The sequence below is a fragment of the Sciurus vulgaris genome (genome assembly GCF_902686455.1).
Source record: "Sciurus vulgaris genome assembly, chromosome: 9".
In the NCBI taxonomy this organism is placed as follows: Eukaryota; Metazoa; Chordata; class Mammalia; order Rodentia; family Sciuridae; genus Sciurus; species Sciurus vulgaris.
Window position 1 is genome coordinate 42,291,155 of NC_136469.1, and position 20,478 is coordinate 42,311,632.

At 31.7% G+C, this 20,478-nt stretch overlaps 1 long non-coding RNA gene across 1 annotated transcript in view; it reads left to right on the forward strand.

The window, feature by feature from the left end:
* Window positions 1-19,562, forward strand: part of LOC306669966 — a 122,507-nt gene extending 102,945 nt beyond the window's left edge. The window contains exon 2 of the long non-coding RNA XR_013766271.1: window positions 19,424-19,562. This is a non-coding gene — a long non-coding RNA (uncharacterized lncRNA). The remainder of the gene's footprint in view (window positions 1-19,423) is intronic.
* The last annotated feature ends 916 nt before the right edge of the window (window positions 19,563-20,478 follow it).

Genomic DNA, 20,478 nt, shown 5'->3' on the forward strand with positions numbered 1-20,478 from the left:
AAAATATTTTATTGATATGAACTGTTTAATGTGAAATCAATTTTAAGTTGCATATGCTTTGGTGAACAGAAAATTGTTTAAATAACACTTAAGAATGAGTTTTTCTAAGTGATTCTTCCTTAATTTATTCAGCTTATTTATAGATATCCCACTACATACAAGGCACTGCTTGATAAATTATGGCTATGGTTCCTGCATCTCAGAAAGGATGAGTGGAAAAACCTCATGGAGGACCATGGGTATGCAGTTGAAGTTCCAGAAAAGTAAGTATGACTTAGAAAATGACTAACACCAGTATTAAGAACAGTTCATTCCATTGTTGTTAAATACTATCTCTTTTATGATTGCCAAAGTTATGCATACATTTCAGACCTCTCCACGAAATTCATATCCATGTATTTAAATTAGCTCTTTGTCTGTATTTAAATGATGAAGACACCTGATACTAAATTTTGCCAAAACTACCCCTCCAAAATACTCCAGTAAAACAAAACAAACAAAAAAACAAAAATACAAACAGAACAAAACAAAACAATCCCATGTTGCTACAATTGCTGAAACTTATGCGGGCTCAGGTCAAAAGTTTTCATGTCATCTTGCCCTCTCAATTTCTTTCACCTTCCACATCCAATCCATTAGCAAATACTGTGTGGACCATTTTTCTAAATCAGACTACTTTTCAGTCATTTCACTGCCTATGTCTGCTTATGGCACTATCATCTCTGTCAGTTTGTTTTCTTTAGTAGCCCCCTAACATGCTCTCTACTTTCATCTTCATCTCCACGACAACCCAATCTGTTATGCAAATTCAACAGGCATTAACCCTTTATTACACAAAGCATGTTTTTGACTCAGATTGTTTGTTACTACTTTGCTTTTAGCCTAGGACACTGAGTATCAGTACCTACATAACTTTCCCTTGCTAGTCTATAAAAAAACATTGCTTTTTTTTTTTTTTCCATTGCTTTGTCTCCCTTACTCTTTATTCTCATTTTTAACACTCTTTATTAGTTAGTATAACTTTTTTCCTTAAAATTGTATTTTTTTCTGCTTTTATCCACATGACTATATGTATTATGAAAAGTAAAACTTGTATTCTCTTGGGAGGGGTTCCCAACATCTAATGCAGAGCATGACCACTATTAGAAGCTTACTACATAACAACCAAGTATAAAGATGTTGCTGTGGCTACAGTTTAGAATGAGAATTGCAATTGAAAAGTACAAGTTGGAATAATGAGAAGCCAGCCACACCAAAACTTGAAACAGAGAAAAGATGCAACTGCATTAGAGTTGTTTTAATTTTTTTATTGGTAATTAATATTTATATGTAAGTGGAATTCATTTTTATATACTTATATATATACATAACATATAACATCTGTAGACAGACAGGTAGAATGGTTTCCTAACTTGGTTATTGGAAATTGTGCTGGTATATACATGGCTATGCATATATGTGACTTTAATTCTTATAGATTAATACTAAGGATTGGTAGAGTTGGGTAATGCAGCAGTTATATTCCTGGTATGTTAAAGAATCTCCATATTGATTTCCATAGTAGCCATATCAACTTGTATTCCCATCATCCATACATTACATTAGCATTCTTTTCCCCCACATCACCACCAGCATTTATTATTATCTCTATTCTTGTCTATTTTCATTCTAACTGGAGTGATAAGAAATCTCAGTTAATTTTGATTTGCATTTCAATTATAATTAAAAATACTGACCATTTACTCATGCAGTTGTGGTCATTTGTACTTCTTCTTTTAAGGAGAATCTATTTAGTTTATTTGAAAATCAATTTAACTGAAGAGAAAATTATAGGTGGTAAACATGGTAAAAAGAGCATTTTTTAATAGTTTAGGTAAGAGATAATTTTGACTCAGATTAATGTATCAGATTAATATATAGATTATGGTTATTACCTGCTTTGGAAAGGGAAGATCTTTAGCATGATATATCCATATTGTTTTGGAATCTGTAAAAATATATATATTTATAACTTGATGACAATTGATCTATAAGACAAATGCCAACTATATAAAATAACAATATTCAAAATATTTTTTTTGCTATTTTAAATTATAAAGAAAGAAAGAAAATAAACACATTTGCTTAGAATATATTTATCTGCAGAATTTGATTAAAAAATAATATTTTTCTTCTAGATGTAATGGGATACAGGAAAGGAAGTGGGATCAGACTTTATACAATATTCTTTTTATACAATTTTTAAATTTTGAACCCAAAGAACACTTAAAGTTTACACATAAAACTAAACTGCTTAAATCTGAAAAAATTAGATTGGTTAGCATTTATTCATTATTTAGTTGCAGTTTATTTTAAAGAAGTGTTATTAACTTTTGGAGACAAAATATGCCAATATATCTTGTTTGCAGTGGAGGAGAAAATTAGAACCCTTTCTGTATAATTTTCAAATTCTGTCTTCTCCCACTGCTATATCTTTATACTATCCTCCATTGACTTTCTTGTCACAGTTGTGATGAAAAGTTATGATGAACAATTACTGTAGGTAATCTTATCTTTATAAATAAAATATAAATCAATTTCTTTCTAAAGGAAGTCAGCATTAATGGAATTTCATTAATTATATACTCCAGCGATTATTAACTTGGTTTGTTATTGAACAATGTCCAGGGCCAAATAAGCACAAGAACCGATTTCTTCTATGAATAATTTATTTTTCATTATTAATTGGTAGACATTATTAATTTATTATTAAATAAAACATTAGAAAATTAACAAATAATAAATATAGAAAAAATTACAGTGGTTTCATTGTAGAAAAAGCAGTGGCTTACTCCACATAATTTATGAAATTGCTTCTAAATTCAGAAAACAAGAGTTTAGACCACATCATTTACTAAATGACTTTATTTCTCTTTTTTTAATATTTTTTTTTCATATGTAAAGGAATAAAAACCTGCCTATTTTTCCTTAGAGTATCTGTAAGACTTATTTTGACAAAATATGTGTAAAATACATTTTTAAATAATTGATTTTAGGAATTTATGAACTATTATTCTTACATCTTAAATATTATTTGTAATATTATCAATAAAAATTAAAACAGTGCAGCTGTAGGCAATAATTTTTTCTATTCAAAAAAGGTGAATCAATTCTATAAAATAGTTAAATAAAAAATGTCTCATATTTTATTACCATTGATTTAATTTGCAAGTTTGGGAATATGGAAGAATTTTAATGTAGGTAGCAGAGAAAAATGTTTATACATTTATTATATTAAAACATTTTCAGAAAATATAAAAATTCTAGTAATAGAAATACAGCAGGAAAATTTTTTGTCAGTTTCTTTTTCGTTATTCTTGGAAAGTTAGCTGTTGGAGGACTGAACTATGAATTGGCATTTAGATTGACTGGCTAAATAAAACAATTTCATAGGCAGGTTGTACACAATTGTATTGTCTGAATATATCAAGAGTTTCAAGTATTTCTAGTACAATGCAGTTTTGATTGATTCACAGTCCTGTGGTGTATAAGACTCGCTGGAAATAGTCTCTGGCCAGCTAGTAGAGCAGCAGATGCTCTATTTGCATAAGTAGGATGTTATATGTAGACTTGGATTTTTTGACTGCCTCTAGCTTTATAGCACCAATTCAGATAGTACACAGATGGAAGAAAAATTGGCCATGAAAAGAGAATTAATCAACTTCTTTTAAAAAAATTGTTGCAATTATTTAAATTTGGGAATATGAATACAATTACTTCATTCATGAACATATATGAAACTAAAATTTCAGTCAGTTTATGATCTCTCATTATAATGTTTGCTATTGAACTTGATTGAGTTTGAATCATGCTAATAGAAGGAATTGTGAGATTGTTGCATTGGCAGATAAATGTATTTATTCTTATTTGGGAGGTGAAAAGTCAGGTAAAACAGTGAATTAAAGACAACATAAATGGCTGATATTACCTTAAAAAATTATTTGCATACACAGAGATGTGTAATAGCTAAATAAATGACCAATTTTTGTAAAAAGTATATAAACTATACTATGCATTATTATAATTCTCAAAATTCTGTCATTTTAATATTTTTCTCACTTTGCATAATATGTTCAAAATCTGTACTGGTATTATAATAGTTTTCCTATGGTTTTACATACTACATGACATGAAACATTATTTTTAAAATTTTAATTTGAAGTAAGCATAAAATATAACATCATACTTGATAATTTTAATAAAATGTTTATTCCCAATGGTATAAATTTTGATACAAATGTAGTAAAAAAGGTGAAATTCTTTTCAAAAAGAGAATTCTTAATTTTAAGTAGACTGTACAATTGATCTTCATATCTACCATATTTAATATCAGTCCACTACATGGAGAATGCAGCATGGGGGAGTGAAAACTTACTCTAAGTAATTGTGTTAAATTTTGACTTTTATCTTTACTATTCATATATATATGTATATATATATGTGTGTGTGTGTGTGTGTGTGTGTGTGTACACACACATATATACATATATACACATACAGATATATGTGTATATATATATATTTTTTGACTGCTGATTGAAACCAGGCTTTATGACTGAATTACATCTCCAGTTCTTTTTATATTTTTACTTTGAGAAAGGATTTCACTAAGTTGGTGAGCTGACCTCAAACTTGTGATCCTGCTCTCACCTTCCAAATTGCTAGAATTACAGGAGCAATTACTTTGCCTTTTTATAATTGTTTCATAGGAGTTCTTTATGTTGTCAATATACACATCTTTCTCTCACTCTTTGACCTTCTTTTTCATTCTCTTAATTTTCTCTTTTGATTAATAAAATTGTAGAGTACTCTATCAGTGTTTTTGCTTCATGGTTAGTGTTTTTCCCATACTATTTATTAAGTTTCTGCTAACTGAAAGATTGCAAAAATATTGCCATATGTTTTCTTCTAGAAACATTAGTATTTTAACATTGACATTTGTTTCTGCAAAATATCTGGAATTAATTCTGTGTATCGTGTATGGTAGGGTACGAATTCTTTTCTTGAGAATATTTTTTCTTTAATAACAGTATTAGATTTGCAAAATTGTTTTGAGGTTGTCATGGAGATTTCTGAAATACACCACATCTGGTGTTATTAGCATCTATTAACCCGTTATTATTAGCATGTTACATTACTTTTTTCATTTGTCACAATTCTTTAACCAGTGTTGATAAATTATTGTTAGCTAATATCTATACTTATATCAGACTTACTCTTCTACCCAATGTTTTCTTTCTGTGATTTCTTATCTAGGATAACACATTACAATTAGTAATCATATCTCAGTTTTCTTGCTTGTCATGACTTCTCAAACTTACTTCAATGAACTTAAAAATTTTAAGAATAACTTGTTGAAAAAAATTTGGCATACATGTAAATTTTTGCCTGATTTATTTCTGATGACTAGACTGAGGTAATACAGTTTTAGCAAAATGATAACAGAGGTAAATAAAATTATGTTCTCATCACATCTTATCAGGAATAGATAATATCAGTATGAATGATGACTATTGATGTTAATACTGATTATTTGGAATAAGATAGCCTTGATAAGTTCCTCCACCATAATGATATTTATTCTTTTTATATTGAATTCTCTATAAGTCTTTATGTGTAGCCCACCCTTAAGAAGTGAAAAGTTATGAGATATCTGTTGGGACTAATGACACATTAACTAACTCAGACTGACTCCTTACTCCCTGGAGAGTGAGCAAGATCAAGGTCTCAAAGGCAGTTTCAAAAGTTAATGACGATAAATCGGACCACCATCAGGGATTGGTTAACAACAGTTCCAGGGACGTAATCAGCTCGTGCTTGCCATATAGTCCTATGGAACTCTCACTGGGTGAACCCCTCATGCCTTGCTGACCTTTAAGCTGATTGGTTCCCGCCTAGCCTCCACCCTACATAAAAGCTTTGTGACTTCCTCAATAAATGAGTTCCTGCTGTGACTGGTCTCCCTGAGAGGTATGATTGTCCTCCGCCCAGAGGGCTGCAAGCGGGCAGTCAGTTGGCCCTACCTTTCCCCTTCTGGCCTTGTCGGGGAGTGCTCCCTTCCCTTGTCACTGGTTGAGAAGAGCAAGGGGGCTAAAGACCCTGACACTGTCTCCCTAAGACTGATTACTTGGAATTGTTCTGTATTGTTAAACATAGAATGTCAATTGTCTCCAATCTATTTTTTCATTCATTCATGTATTTATATCACTACAAAATCATGGCTATTTATTTTATATTTGGGGTTATGATTGAAAGTATACTTACTCCGCGGACCAAATTTTCCCAGATCTGCCCATTAAGAGCTACTTTCATTAGATCACTATATCATTTTGACATTTTGAGATAATTTTTTGTGTGTACATGTCTGTGTATGTGTGTGTTCTGGTTTTTGTTTCTTTCTGTTTTATTTTTTAGCTGAATTGCTGGCTCTACAAGATACTGCAGGCTCTTATATTTTTGATGGAGTGCTAGATTCAGCCATTTTCCAGGTGTTCTGACTCCTTTAATTGACTAATACTAGAAACCAAGAATGTCTGCTGGGTTTGCTTGTTTCTCATGCATAGTATGACTTATAGACCCTCTTAGCTGGCAGAATACACACACTCACACACAAATTTGTGTACATATTCATAACTATATTTCTATATACAATTATCTATATATATATTAAATTAAACATGAGTTTATACTGCTGTATCCAACTCTAATCAATTACCACAGTATAGTTCTTGCTCTGTAACCTCTCACTCCAACTGTGAGAAATCTGACTTCTAATATATTTTATCCATTTGATACTTTGGTTACTTCCAGAATATGTGTATAGTGATTTCAGAATGCTTTACCTTCACCCCTGTAGGAAATAGTTTTATCAGCCAGAACACAGTGCTTATGTAAAATGCATTTGCCTTTAGTCTTACAGAGTTCACTCATTCTAAAAGTTGCTTTCATTACCACTTTATTTCTCATCCAACTCATTTCATACATTCATTTCATACATAAAACGTGATATATTTTATTTCATTTTGGCATCTGCAGACCACCTAGTTTTTAAATTTACATGTATTAAGGTTAACTGTGCTAGAAAATTTTATGCATTTTGAAAAATACTATAAGGCTTTTTAAATTCACCATCATGACCATCATGTAACCAACATGCAAAATTTGTTTTCATTAAAATTTCCTATTTTAGATATTCAATCCTTTTGGCTCTGATCTTTAAACCTCTGGAAACCCTTGGTCTGTTTATCATCTCTATAATTTAGTTTTTTCCAGAATGTTATATATTGAAATCTTGTAGTATTTATTGTTTTTTGGCTTTCTTTCATTTAGCAATATAAAAAATTGTAAAATCATCTTTTGAGACTAAATTGTCAATGATCACATTACTACTTAAGCATTGTGTTGGTAAAATATGCTGTATTTAAATTTCTGGTTTTCCTAAATAATTTTTGTGGAAGGTGAACAAAAATAAAACTTAAACCATATCATGTTTTAATACTATTCTTAATAAAGCATTGGTAATTGTGGATGTTATTCAATATTATCCAGAACTTTAAAATGTGATGCAATTTTATGTCTGCATGAGTTTAATTTTAAAATCTATTTTAAATCTTATCGAAACCATCTGGGGAGAAATTCCTTGAGGGAAAATAAAGAACACTCTGCATCATGATTCTATTTGCTACCATTAGCAGATATTCCAGACTTGTTAATCACATCTGTTATTCAACATTTTCTGGCCATATGTTCACACATATAACATTAACATTCATTGATTGCACAATTCCATTAATCTCACCAAGCATTCTTCTCACCAATAAACTATTCTCCAGTGAGATAGTCTTTCAAGTACTATGATTCTTATATTGATTAATTTTTTTATTTCTCTGATTTATTCCAATCCTGAATTTCCTATCTCTATTTTTGCTATTGTTTTCTGAAGCCTCAATCAACGTGAACAACACAAACCTTGCCATTCATCCTGATGTTCTTCAGAAATTCCACCCTTAATAGAAATTATTTTGTTTCTTAAGAATACTCAGATTGCAGTATTTTATCTACTTCTAAGTTCATTCAAACTACTATATCATCTGTAAATAGGATCATGACCTTCACTCTTAAATTGTCTTATTGTAAACCTTTAATTACTTAGGAAGTCTGTTTTTTAGGAGATTTTTCATTTCAGCCTCAGTGTCTTTCTACCTACTCTAACAGTCTCTTTGACTTTTTGTCTATGTCTCTCTCCCAACACACACAACTGCACATATACACACATGCACATTCACAAACATACATGTACACAAGTACACACACAATAAAGCTGTCAGCTTCATATGAGTAAACAATACATTTAGAATTCAATATTATTCATTTTATAGTCTGATAATGTTTCTAAAATGACCTTTTTTGGTATAAGCCTTTCTTTAGCATACATTTAGTAACTCAAAATGGAAAACGTGAGAAGCAATTCAAGATCATTCATTTATTTATTCTTTTGATCACTCATACATTTACAAATCAGTGATTTACACTGTTTCAGGTATTTTCTCAAAAATTTGAAAAAAATGACATAATTTTGTTTGAATAGACAATCTAGTGGAGACAAAGACATGTAAATGAAGAATAAATTAGTACGTGATATTCCCTATCTCGAAAATATGATGTGGCATAGTTTGTGTTCAAGGGAAATTTTACCAATTTGTCATGTAACTTTCAAACTCAAAAATGATTTGTAAAGATCTATGCACTCTCGCCCAATGAAGATCTCCCCAACCAAAGATCAAGAGGGTATACCTGTGTAATAATAATGTTGGTGATGATTATGAAAAGTATTACCTACAACATTAGAGACTGCACCCCATAAGGAACTGTGAGGTGTCACAAAGAGGGAGTTAATTAGAAAGAGTTTGTTAGAAGATCTTGGAACCTTTTAGGACACTAGTGGAAAAAAATGGATACCTTTTATTTAGTCACAAATACCTATATAAATATTTTAAAGTGTAAACTAATGCAAGATTATTAAAGTCATATTTCATGGTGTCAGTTTTTACTATAACCCCTGTGGAGAGTGATCCATAATAATATTTCAGAATTTTCTTCATGTAAAGAAATAAATAAGCTGGGTGGATGGAGTACATCTGTAATCCCAGCAACTCAGATGGGTGGGGCAGGATGGTTCCAAGTAGGAGGCCAGACTTATCAAATTAGTGAGACCCTCAGTAATATAGTGAGAGCCTGTCTCAAAATGAAAATTTGGAAAAAGAAAAAAAAAAAAACCGATCATGTAGCTCATTAATGAAGAGCTCCTGGGCTCATTTCCCCATACCAAAACATAAAAAATTAAAAAAATAAATATTAACAAGTTATTAATTTTAATTGTTATACTTTATAGAAACTATTCCATATTTTTAAATAACAAATTACATAGATTATAATGCCATGAATTTATGGTAGGTTGTTTATTGTATAAAAACTTCCTAAGGAGAAAAAAAATGAACTTCCTAAGAGCTTATAAATATTTATTTGCTAGAATAAAATACTTGTCTGAAAGAACAAAAATAATATAAAAAATGTATATAAATATTTTATAGTACCAAGTTTATTACTGTTCACTAGAAGGCTTGAGTAAGTAAAAGTAATAATTAAATATAATGGGAATCATCCTAGATAGAGTGTCCATGTTATATTAGTTTTGACTGAGTTTTTGCATTTGCTTATTCTCTAGTTCTTCTTTTGTGAATTACCTATATGATCGTTCATCATATTTTCCATGATGATATGAACTTTTTCCTGATTATTAAAAATATAAAGACTTTCTAGTCTTAGATATAATTTTCCTTATATAAATAATAATTTGTGTGGTCCCTAAAACCTGTTGCATATATAATATACATGAAAACACAAAGCATGAACATGTTTGTATTTTATTTTAAATTGGTATTTAATTTTATAGAGCTTATTAATCATCATTCTTAAATATATGTGGTCAAATGAATTTGCATTCTTTAAAAAGGTTGAATTCTAGTTTCTGGCAATATAGACCATTAAAGCAGGACCAAAATACAGAAAAAGATTAGGTTTGTTTGCATTACCTGTGTAGTTGTAACACAAAGGAAAGCAAGTTGTTAGAGTATGATAAATATACAGTTTCTTATTCTCTTGTAAAGTTTTTGGTTTCACATAAGGTATAATATCAGTTTAAGTAAAAATAAGTTAATGAATAATATTGTAAGATGCAGTATTGATATTGAGTTCTGAGAGAGTCTTGTCAAAATGTGCATGAACAGGTACTATGAGTGTTGATGATGCTTAAACAAGGAACAATAAAGGGATGGAATGTACACATAGATAGTCAAGATCACAAAAATGTTATTATTCTTTGTAAAAATACAAAGTTGATATGGGTGAAGTCAGAGAGGAAGGATGACTGGATTTTTCATGCCTGTATAATATCAGTTACCCAATACTCTGGTTCCAACCTCCTAAACACCAGAGGCTCCAGGCCATTCACATCCTTCTGTGCTCCATTCTCTGCTGGTGCACCTGACTCAGGGCACTTGACATATCCATCATCTCAAAAATTTATAATTTATTTGTGTTGGGATTGTTCAATAGCTCTAACAGCTCTTTTAAAATTCACAGTTATTTTTATTAATCATAATTATGTATATATAATGATGTAATCATCATACATTACATCATGTACTGAAATACCACACTATTTCCCGTAATTATGTACAGCTATTGTCATGTAAATTTTGTAAAAAAAATTAAGAAAAAAACTATTTATCTATATAATACTACAATTTTGCTTACATCAGGTTTTCTCACACATCTCTATTTTCTCTATTTGTGAGATTCAGATAAATTAGAATATAAAACTTTAAAATCTGATTACTTATACCTATATTATTATTTAATACATAAGTAAAATTTGTGCCAAGTGTCTACCATTTTGTGCTAAATGGTTAATGGATATTATTTAATCTTCAAAATATCCCTATGAAGCCACTAATATGCTTATTTACTGATGATGAAAGACAGGTAAAATAAATAAACTGGTAAGCATTAATTAGTACATGTACATTAAATAGTATATATTTGGGGTTAGGATTTAAATTCAGTCTTATTCCAAGTGCTCCTAAACAATTTAAAACATACTTGATAAAGTAGTGCTTCTGGCAATAATTTAATAATTGGGGGAGCATTACTGAGATGGAGCATATATATGAATGAAAATTTTTATACAAGATATATGTAACAAAAGGGTCAGGCACTGTGCTAGGAAATGAATACATGATAATGAACAATTTTAAAGACATACTGATCTGCCAGAATTAAAATTCTAACTGGGTAGTTAGGCAATGAAACAATCAATAGAGTGTGGTTACTAAAAAAATGTGTACTTTTCATCCAAATTATGTAAGAGGAGAGAGCAGCAGCTAATACTTCCCAGATAAAAGTCATATTTATACAAAGAATTGAATAATACAAGGAAAGGTGGAGGAATTGATTTGAGATGGTTTAAAAAAGAACTTGAAGCAGAGAAAAACAGCTCTGTGAGATAAGGTGCAGACAATAAAGATTATGAAACAGCCTGAAAATTGAATAAAATCATCCTGACTGGAACAAAGAAGAATGACTGAGCTTCTGGAGAGGTAGGACTTTCAGGTAAATTTGAACAAAGTGATAAAGAGATACGTTGCAATAATAAAGGACATAATTATATTTTTAAAAATTATGCCAAATATGCATAATGTAAAATTTATTATCTTAATAACTTTTCAGTGCACACTTCAGTGAAATTAAATACATTTTTCTGTTATTATTAACATCCATCCTGAGAAATCTTTCATCTTGCAAAACTGAAATTCTGTGCCCATTAAACAGTAACCAGTTTCCAGTTTCCCTTCCTCCTAGCCCTTGGCAACTATCATTGTACTTGCTGTCTCTAGGAATTTGACTACTGTAGTTACTTCTTTTAAGTAGAGTCATGCAATATTTGTTTTTGCAGGTCTGACTTACTTCGTTTACAAGACTGTCCTCAAATTTTGTCCACATTTCATCATGCAACAGAATTTCTTCCTTTTTAAAAAGGACAATCTAATAATTCATTTTGTGACCAACTAATAATCCACTGTATGCATATATCGCATTGCTTATTCATTCACCCTTTATGCACATACAGTTTGCTTCCACCTTTTAACTCTGGTGCATAATGCTGTTTATGAACCTGGTTTCCAAGTATTTGTTTCACTCTCTTCTTTTCCTTTTCCTTTCCTTTCTTTCTTTTTCTTCTTTGTCTTTTTTTTTTTTTTTTTTTTTTTTTTGGTTTATATTCTGTGGTGGAGCACATGAAAATGATATTTATTTTTAAGTTTTTGAGGAAATGATATAATTTGCTTCATACTAATTACATCATTTCATTTTACTTTCTCACCCAACAGTGCATAAGAATCAATACTCTACATCCTCACCAATACTTATTATTATTCACTTGTTCTTTTGTTGGTAAGGGACAACTGAAATTGTGTGAGTTGGTAGACATGATTTTATTGTAAACATAAAATTGTCACTCAAGCTACAGCATAAAACACTTAATAAATTTAATTTTGGAAAATCTTATTTAATATATTGGAACTTCATGTTCTAGGAAAGATAATTCACTTAACATTCTTTTTAAAATTTATTTATTTTTTATTTATTATAATTATATATTCATGACAGTAGAATGAATTTTGACACACTGTACACAAATGGAGCACAACTTCTCCTTCCTCTGGCTGTATATGGTGCGGAGTCACACCAGTAGTGTAATCATACATGTATATGGGGTAATAATGTCCATCTCATTTCACCATCCTTTCTACTCCCAGGCCCCCTCCTCTCCCTTTACTCCCCTCTGCCCAAAGTTCCTCCACTCTTCCCTACCCCACCCCCATTATGAATCGGCATCCAGTTATCAGAGAAAACATTTGACCTTTGGTTTTTAGGGTTTGGCTTATTTTGCTTAGCATGTTATTCTCCAGCTCCATCCATAATTTCATTCTTCTTTAAGGTCAAGTAATATTCTACTGTGTATTTATACCACATTTTCTGTATCCATTCATCTGTTGAAGGACAGGTAGGTTGGTTCCCTAGTTTAGTTTTTGTGAGTTGAGCTGCTATAAACATTGATGTCACATAAGATGCTGATTTTAAGTCCCTTGGGTATTAACTAAGAAGTGGGATAGCTGGGTCAAATGGTGATTCCAGTTCAAGTTTTCTGAGCAATCTCCATATGCCTTTTCATAGTGGTTGCACCAATTTGCAGTCCCACCAGCAATGTATGAGTGTAACCTTTCCCCCACATCCTCTCCAACACCTATTATTGCTTGTATTCTTGATAATTGCCATTCTGACTGAAGTTAGTGTAGTTTTGATTTGCATTTTTTAATTTCTAGAGATGAAAAAGTTTTAATACATTTGTTGATCAATTATATTTCTTTTTCTGTGAAGTGTCTGTAAAGTTTCTTAGCTCATTTATTGATTGGGTTATTTGGGTTTTTTTGGATTGATATAGTAAGTGAACTACCTAGGATTTAAAACAGTTTTTTAAAGAAAATATCAGTTCTCCTCAAAGAAGAAAAAAAGGAAAAAAGAATTCAAACACTATTCCCCAAATTCAAACTGTGTTCTGTTTATAAACAATTGGGAAAACATAAAAAGATACTGACGAAAATCTTTATAACTTTTATTTACCTATTTTGTAACTATTCAGTTGAATATTTTTTCCCCCTGAACTGTTATTATTCAAACAGAAGTATATTATTAAGGTTCTTTTTGTAATGATTATTAACTTATTTTTTACTGTGCACGTAAGTCTGAATATCACAAGAATAATTCATTCTTCCTGACTTCCAAGTACTCAGAATGCATATGTTAAATCATGCACACAAATAAAAAAGTGTGTTAAGATTAATGGGTTATATTAGAATCTGGTTTTGTAAGATATGAGAAGTGTATGATAAATGGTCTTAATCTGGAGAAGTAAGATTTTAAAAGAAAAATGAGTGATATAAATATATTCTAGAATGTTAAAAGAGTATCTTCAAAGATGTAGTTGTGGAAGGCTATTGGGAATTTGTAAAATGGTCAGAAATTATTTAAAGAACATTTTCTGAAGAATGAAAAAATGAAGTATGAGTTCATTTACAATTAAATTTTCAATGGGCACAATATGTACAATATTCAGGAAGATGACTATATTTGCATTGAAAAGCAGCATACTGTCATATTTTAAACTTTTATATTATTAACTGAGAACAGTTTTACATACATACACATTCTTTTTTTTTCGTTGCAGTGTTTATTTTCTATCTTTATTTCTCAGAATGTGGACAAAGATTCCATTATTTAGAAAAGATCATTATATTTAATTATTTCTATTTCTGTGCCATTTGTGTGTAAGAGAAATAAAGAGTGTTGTAGCAGGACTGAGTAGTAGACTAGATATAACTGACTAAAGACTGTAAGCTTAAGAATATCTCAACTGAAACCTACAAAACTTAAAAGCAAGGAGAAAATAGACTACAAAACATGATATAGAATATTCAAGAACTAAGAGATGACTATAAAAGATAATACACATTACCCAAAAGATAATATGGATACCAGAAGGAGAAGAAAAGTAGAAAAGAAGAAATATTCCAACCAATGTCATATCTCACTGTGTAATGATTGTGAATAAATTAATGTGTAATCATGAGTATTCTGTGCATTCTAATTTTGCATGAAAACAGTTGAGTAATGCATGGTTTTTTAAAAGTTATTTTTATTAGAGCTTTATGGTTGTTATACACAGTAGTTGAGTTCATCCTGAAAAACTCAACCATGCATGGAAACAGATTTTAGTGTATGCCCCCCCCTTTACCCTCCCACTTTTCCTTTTGATTCTCCTTCCCCTCTACCATTTTCCTTACTTGACTCCATTAGACTTCCTCTCACTCATTTATTAATATGTATTTGGTTAGTTCTTTATGTATCTTTTCTTTCCCCCTTTTATTTAGTTTAGTGTAGCTTCCGAATAAGAGAAAAAATATTCCACTTTTTCTTATTTTGGCTAATTTTACTTAGTGTGATGTTCTCCATTTCCATGCATTTGCTGGCAAATGCCATAATTTTATTCATTTTATGGCTGAGTAGAAGTATATTATATGTATACACCACAATTTCTTCATTCATTCATTCATTGATGGACATCTAGATTAATTCCATAATTTAGCTATTGTGAATTGTGCTGCTATAAACATTGATGTGGCTATGTTGCTGTAGTATGCCTGTTTTAAGTCTTTAGGGAAAATAACAAAGAGTGAGATAGCCTGTCCTTTGGTGGTTCTATTCCTAGTTTTTTGAGGAGTCTCCAAACTGATTTGCAGAGCATTTTATTCTGAAGTCTCATTGACAATGGACAATGGACATTTTCCCTATAGCCTTGCCAACACTTATGGTTCATATTCTTGATCATTGCCATTTTGACTGGAGGGAGATGAAATCTTAGTGTAGTTTTGATTTGCATTTCCCTGATTGCTAGAGATGTTAAATATATATTATTTTCATATATTTCTTGGCCATTTGTATTTTTTTTAGAAGTTTCTGTTTAGTTCATTTGCCCTTTTATTCTTTTGGTTATTTATTTTTTGGAGTTAAGTGTTTTAGCTATTCATATATTTGGATATTAATCCACTATCAGAGGGGTAACTGGTCAAGATTTTCTCATATTCTATAGGCTTTCTCTTCATGTTCTTAATTTTCCTTTTGCTGTGCAGAAGTTCCATAGTTTGATGGCATCCCAGTTATTGATTCTTGGCTTTATTTCTTGCACTTTGGGGTTTTTGTTAAGGAAGTCTGTGCCTGCATCTATATGGAGTGTCACCTCTGTTTTCTTCTAACAGTTTTAAAGTTTCTGGTCTAATTTCTAAGTCCTTAATCTATTTCAATTTGAGTTTTGTGCATGGTGAGAGATAGGGGTCTAATTTAATTTTTCTTTATATAGCTATCCAGTTTTCTCAGTGCCATTTGTTTTTAAAAGGCTGCCATTTCTCCAAGATATATTTTTTGCACCTTTATCAAATATCAGACAGTTATAAGTGTGTGGATTTATCTCTGCATCTTCTTTTCTATTCCATTGGACTGCAGAGTATTTTTTTTAAATATGCTTCTTTTAATTAAATTTTTTATTTGTTCTAATTAGTTGTACATGACAATAGAATGTATTTATACATTTTGATAAATCATGCATAGATGGAGTATGATTTCTTATTTTTCTGATTGTACATATTGTATGACAGCATGACCAGTGTGATCTAAACTATTTTGATGCCAGGCCCATCCCATGCTGTTTTTATTACTACAGCTGTGTAGTATAATTTCAGATCAGGTATTGTGATGCCTCCAGGTTTGCTTTTCTTGCTTAGTATTCCTTTGGCTATTCTGGCTCTCTTTATGCTTTCAAATGAATTTAAGAATTTTTATTTTTCTAATTCAGCAAAGAATGTCATTGGAATTTTAATAGAAATTGCATTAAATATGTATAACACTTTTGGTAGTAAGGCCATTTTGACTATATTAACTCTGCCTAACAGCATGGGAGATCTTCCCATCTGCTAAGGTCTTCCTTAATTTTTTTCTTTAGTATTCTGTACTTTTCATTGTAGAAGTCTTTCGGCTCTTTTGTTAGATTGATTCCCAAGTATTATGTGTTTTTTTTTTTCCCTGAGGCTATTGTGAATGGGGAAGTTTTTCTAATTTCACTTGCAGTGGATTCATCACTTATATATAGAGATATGGGTGTTCATTTTATATCCTGCTACTTTGCTGAATTTATTTATTAGTTCTAGAAGTTTTCTGGTAGAATTTTTTTTGATCTTCTGAATATGCAATCATGTCATTGGCAAATAGTGATAGTTTGAGTTCTTCTTTTCCTACTCATAATCCCTTTAATTTCTTTTGTCTGTCTGATTGCTGTGTCTAGAATTTCAACCAGTATGTTGAATAGAAGTGATGAAAGAGAACATCCCTGTCTTCTTTCAGTTTTTAGAAGGAATGCTTTGAATTTTTCTCCATTTAGAATGATGTTGGCCTTGGGCTTAGCATAGATAGCTTTTACAATGTTGAGGTATGTTCCCACTATCCCTGGTTTTTCTAGTGTTCTGAACATGAAGGGATTCTGTATTTTGTCCAATGCTTTTTCTGTATCTATTGATATAATCGTATGGTTCTTGTCTTTAAGTCTATCGATGTGATGAATTACGTTTATTCATTTCCATTTGTTGAACAGAGCTTCCATCCCTGCGACGAATCCCACTTAAGTGTAATGCACTATTTTTTAAATATGTATTTGTGATTTCCAGAATGTTATTAAGAACTTGTGCATCTATGTTTATCAGGGATATTGGTCTGAAGTTTCTTTTTTTGATGTGTCTTTGTCTGGCCTTGGCATCAGGGTGATACTTAGCATCATAGAATGAGTTTGAAGGGTTTCCTTCTTTTCTCTTTTGTGGACTAATTTGAGGAATATTAGTTCTTCCTTGAAGGTCTTGTAGAATTCAGCTGAGAATTCATCTGTTCCTGGACTTTTCTTGGTTAGTATGCTTTTGAGGGTGTCTTCTGTTTCATTGCTTAAGTTTGACCTCTTTAAATTTTATAGTTCCTCTTGATTCATTTTGGGTTGGTCATATGTCTCTAGAAATTTGTCTATATCTTGGGATTTTTAATTTTTTTAATATAAATTCTTTTAATATTAAAAAGCAATTACACATGTGTTGGGGTCTAAGCCCCCTTGCTCTTCTCCACCAGTGACAAGGGAAGGGGACAGTCCCCAACAAGGTCAGACAGGGATAGGTAGGGCCGACTGACTGCCTGCTCCCAGCCCTCCTGGCGGAGGACAATCAGACGTGTCAGGGAGACCAGTCACAGCAGGAACTTCATTTATTGAGGAAATCACACAGCTTTTATGTAGGGTGGGGGCTAGGCGGGAACCAATCAGCTTAAAGGTCAGCAAGGCATGGGGGTTCACGCAGGAGAGAGTCCCATTGGACTATATGGCAAGCACAAGCTCATCATGTTCCCGGAACTGTTGTTACCCAATCCCTGATGGTGGTCCAGTTTATCGTCATGAACCTTTGAAACCACCTTTGAGCCTTGATTTTGCTCACTTGCCAGGGAGTAAGGAGTCAGCCTGAGTTAGTTAATGTCTCATTAGTCCCAACATATCCCCCTTTTTTGTTTTATATTAAGGTTGTGTCTGTCTTAGGTTGCCCCTGGGAGGGTCTTACCCGTCATGGAACATCAACCTAGCAGTTTGGGGGTCCGCCTTACTCGAAGGTGTGCCTGTCTTAGGTTTTCCTCCTCTGAGGATCTTACCCGTCATTGACTACCACCTTCGCACTTCAGGTGGGCCCCTCAGGAGGAGCAGGGCTTAAGGGAGAGACACTTAGACCCAGTGTCCTGATATGAGTGATCCATGATCCTATCTATAGGGCTCCCAATCATCATTATGAAGGGCGGTATAATGCTGTCGGACCACCAGGAGTTGTACAGACTTAGCCTGGCTTTTCAGTAAATGGATAAGCTTATTGATTATGCAAGGCCCAAAGGTGAACACAAGGATAATGGTGATTAGCAGGCCCCTAAGTGAGAGGAGGTAGGGGAGCCACCGATGTAACCCAGTCCAGAGGAAATTAGAGTGGCGCTTGCTCCTATGATGTTCCAGATCTTCTTGTAGGTTTTTGATTTTATCTTGTACAATGCCAGAGCGGTTGGCATATAAACAGCACTCTTCACCAAGGAACAGGCAAAGCCTTCCTTCCTTCGCCGTTAGCAGATCCAAACCACGACGATTTTGCAGGACAACAGTGGCCAAGGAATCAAGTTGAGCCTGTAGTTCTAAGATGGTAGAGCTGCAAAGTGCAGTGTTAGGAGATCTGTGTAGCTCTCAAGGAAGTCCACTGTCCAAAGTCATGAGATCAGAGACCCCAATCTCAATCACTGTTGTCCCATTTCTGCTACTGCGCATTACATTCTTAAATGTCATTTTAAGAAGTTTACATATATTGACTCCTGAGTCTATGTGAACATTAGTTAACACAATTTAACATTGTATCTAAATATGAATCAAAGAAATGCTGAGGGAGCTTTTAACTTTCCTTTTGTGTGGCAAAGTGACAAAATGTTTTTATGTTTAACCTTTAAACAAATCGGGCTCTCAATAACCTTCAGAAATACATTTAACAAATTTTACATATACCCTATTGATGACAGGTCCTATAATAGAACATTAAATGATACAAATAAATCCCCAATAAAATTTACTCTTTTTAAGTTTAAAATTACTATTACAGACAAGTTTAGTTTGGAGAATAGCAGCTTGATAAATTCCCTGCTTTAAAAACTTGTATACCTGGAAAATATGAACACATTTAATATACAAAGACTGACCATTTCACAATTACCTTGACATTTTTATCTTACCAAATTTATTTTTTTAAAGAAAAATTTAGACTCTGTAACATAGTACAATACTCTAACAGTTGTTTAACCATAATTGTATACCCCAATTTTTAAGACTAATTGTTCTAAAGAATAAAACTTAATAGACACAAAGTTTAGAGTAAATTAGTGTTCCTAAGAAATCATTGTCATTTTACCATATAGATTAAACTTTGCTTTATATCAGAACACTAGTATTTCACCTTAGGAAAAAACCTTAAATAGCTTTAACTGTGTCACATACATACAACCGACTTAGTTACATGCAAACTTATTGAAACTTGCCCTTCACAGACTTTCTTAGCACTTATTTAGACCCTCATGTATTTTATCACATAAGCAGTTTCTTACCCAGAAACATTTTGTTTTTCACTAAATATATTTCCATATCTAGAACCTTTTATTTTTTTCTTTCCTATCTGTTGACCTTTTTGTTCACATTCTGAAACAACTCTTATGAAATTTCTTAATTTATATAAATTACTCCATTTTAATAAGATTAAATATTTTGTTATTTATAGTACTCTAATTGAAACACAGTTGAAACCTTTAGAACCCTTTGTATATAGAATTATACTTGTTAGGACATATCACTTAGTAACCTTGTTTTTGGCTTAGTGATGACACAAAACAATTTTCTCTACAAACACATTTGAGTAATCCCATGCATGTCAACTCTAATTCACTTATTTTGTAAAAACCAAGATATCAGACAAGTGTCCTGAACAGTATTTGCCATCTTTTTCTTGTTGAAGGAAAGTCCTAGAAAAACTGATGTTAAACATTTTATTAACATCAACATTTTATTAGTTTGACCACCTAGAGACTTGTGAATTATTTTTGAAGGCATTTTACTTTTATTACTTTACCCAATTTAAATTGAACCTTTTTAAATCACGTGAATTAAAAGCA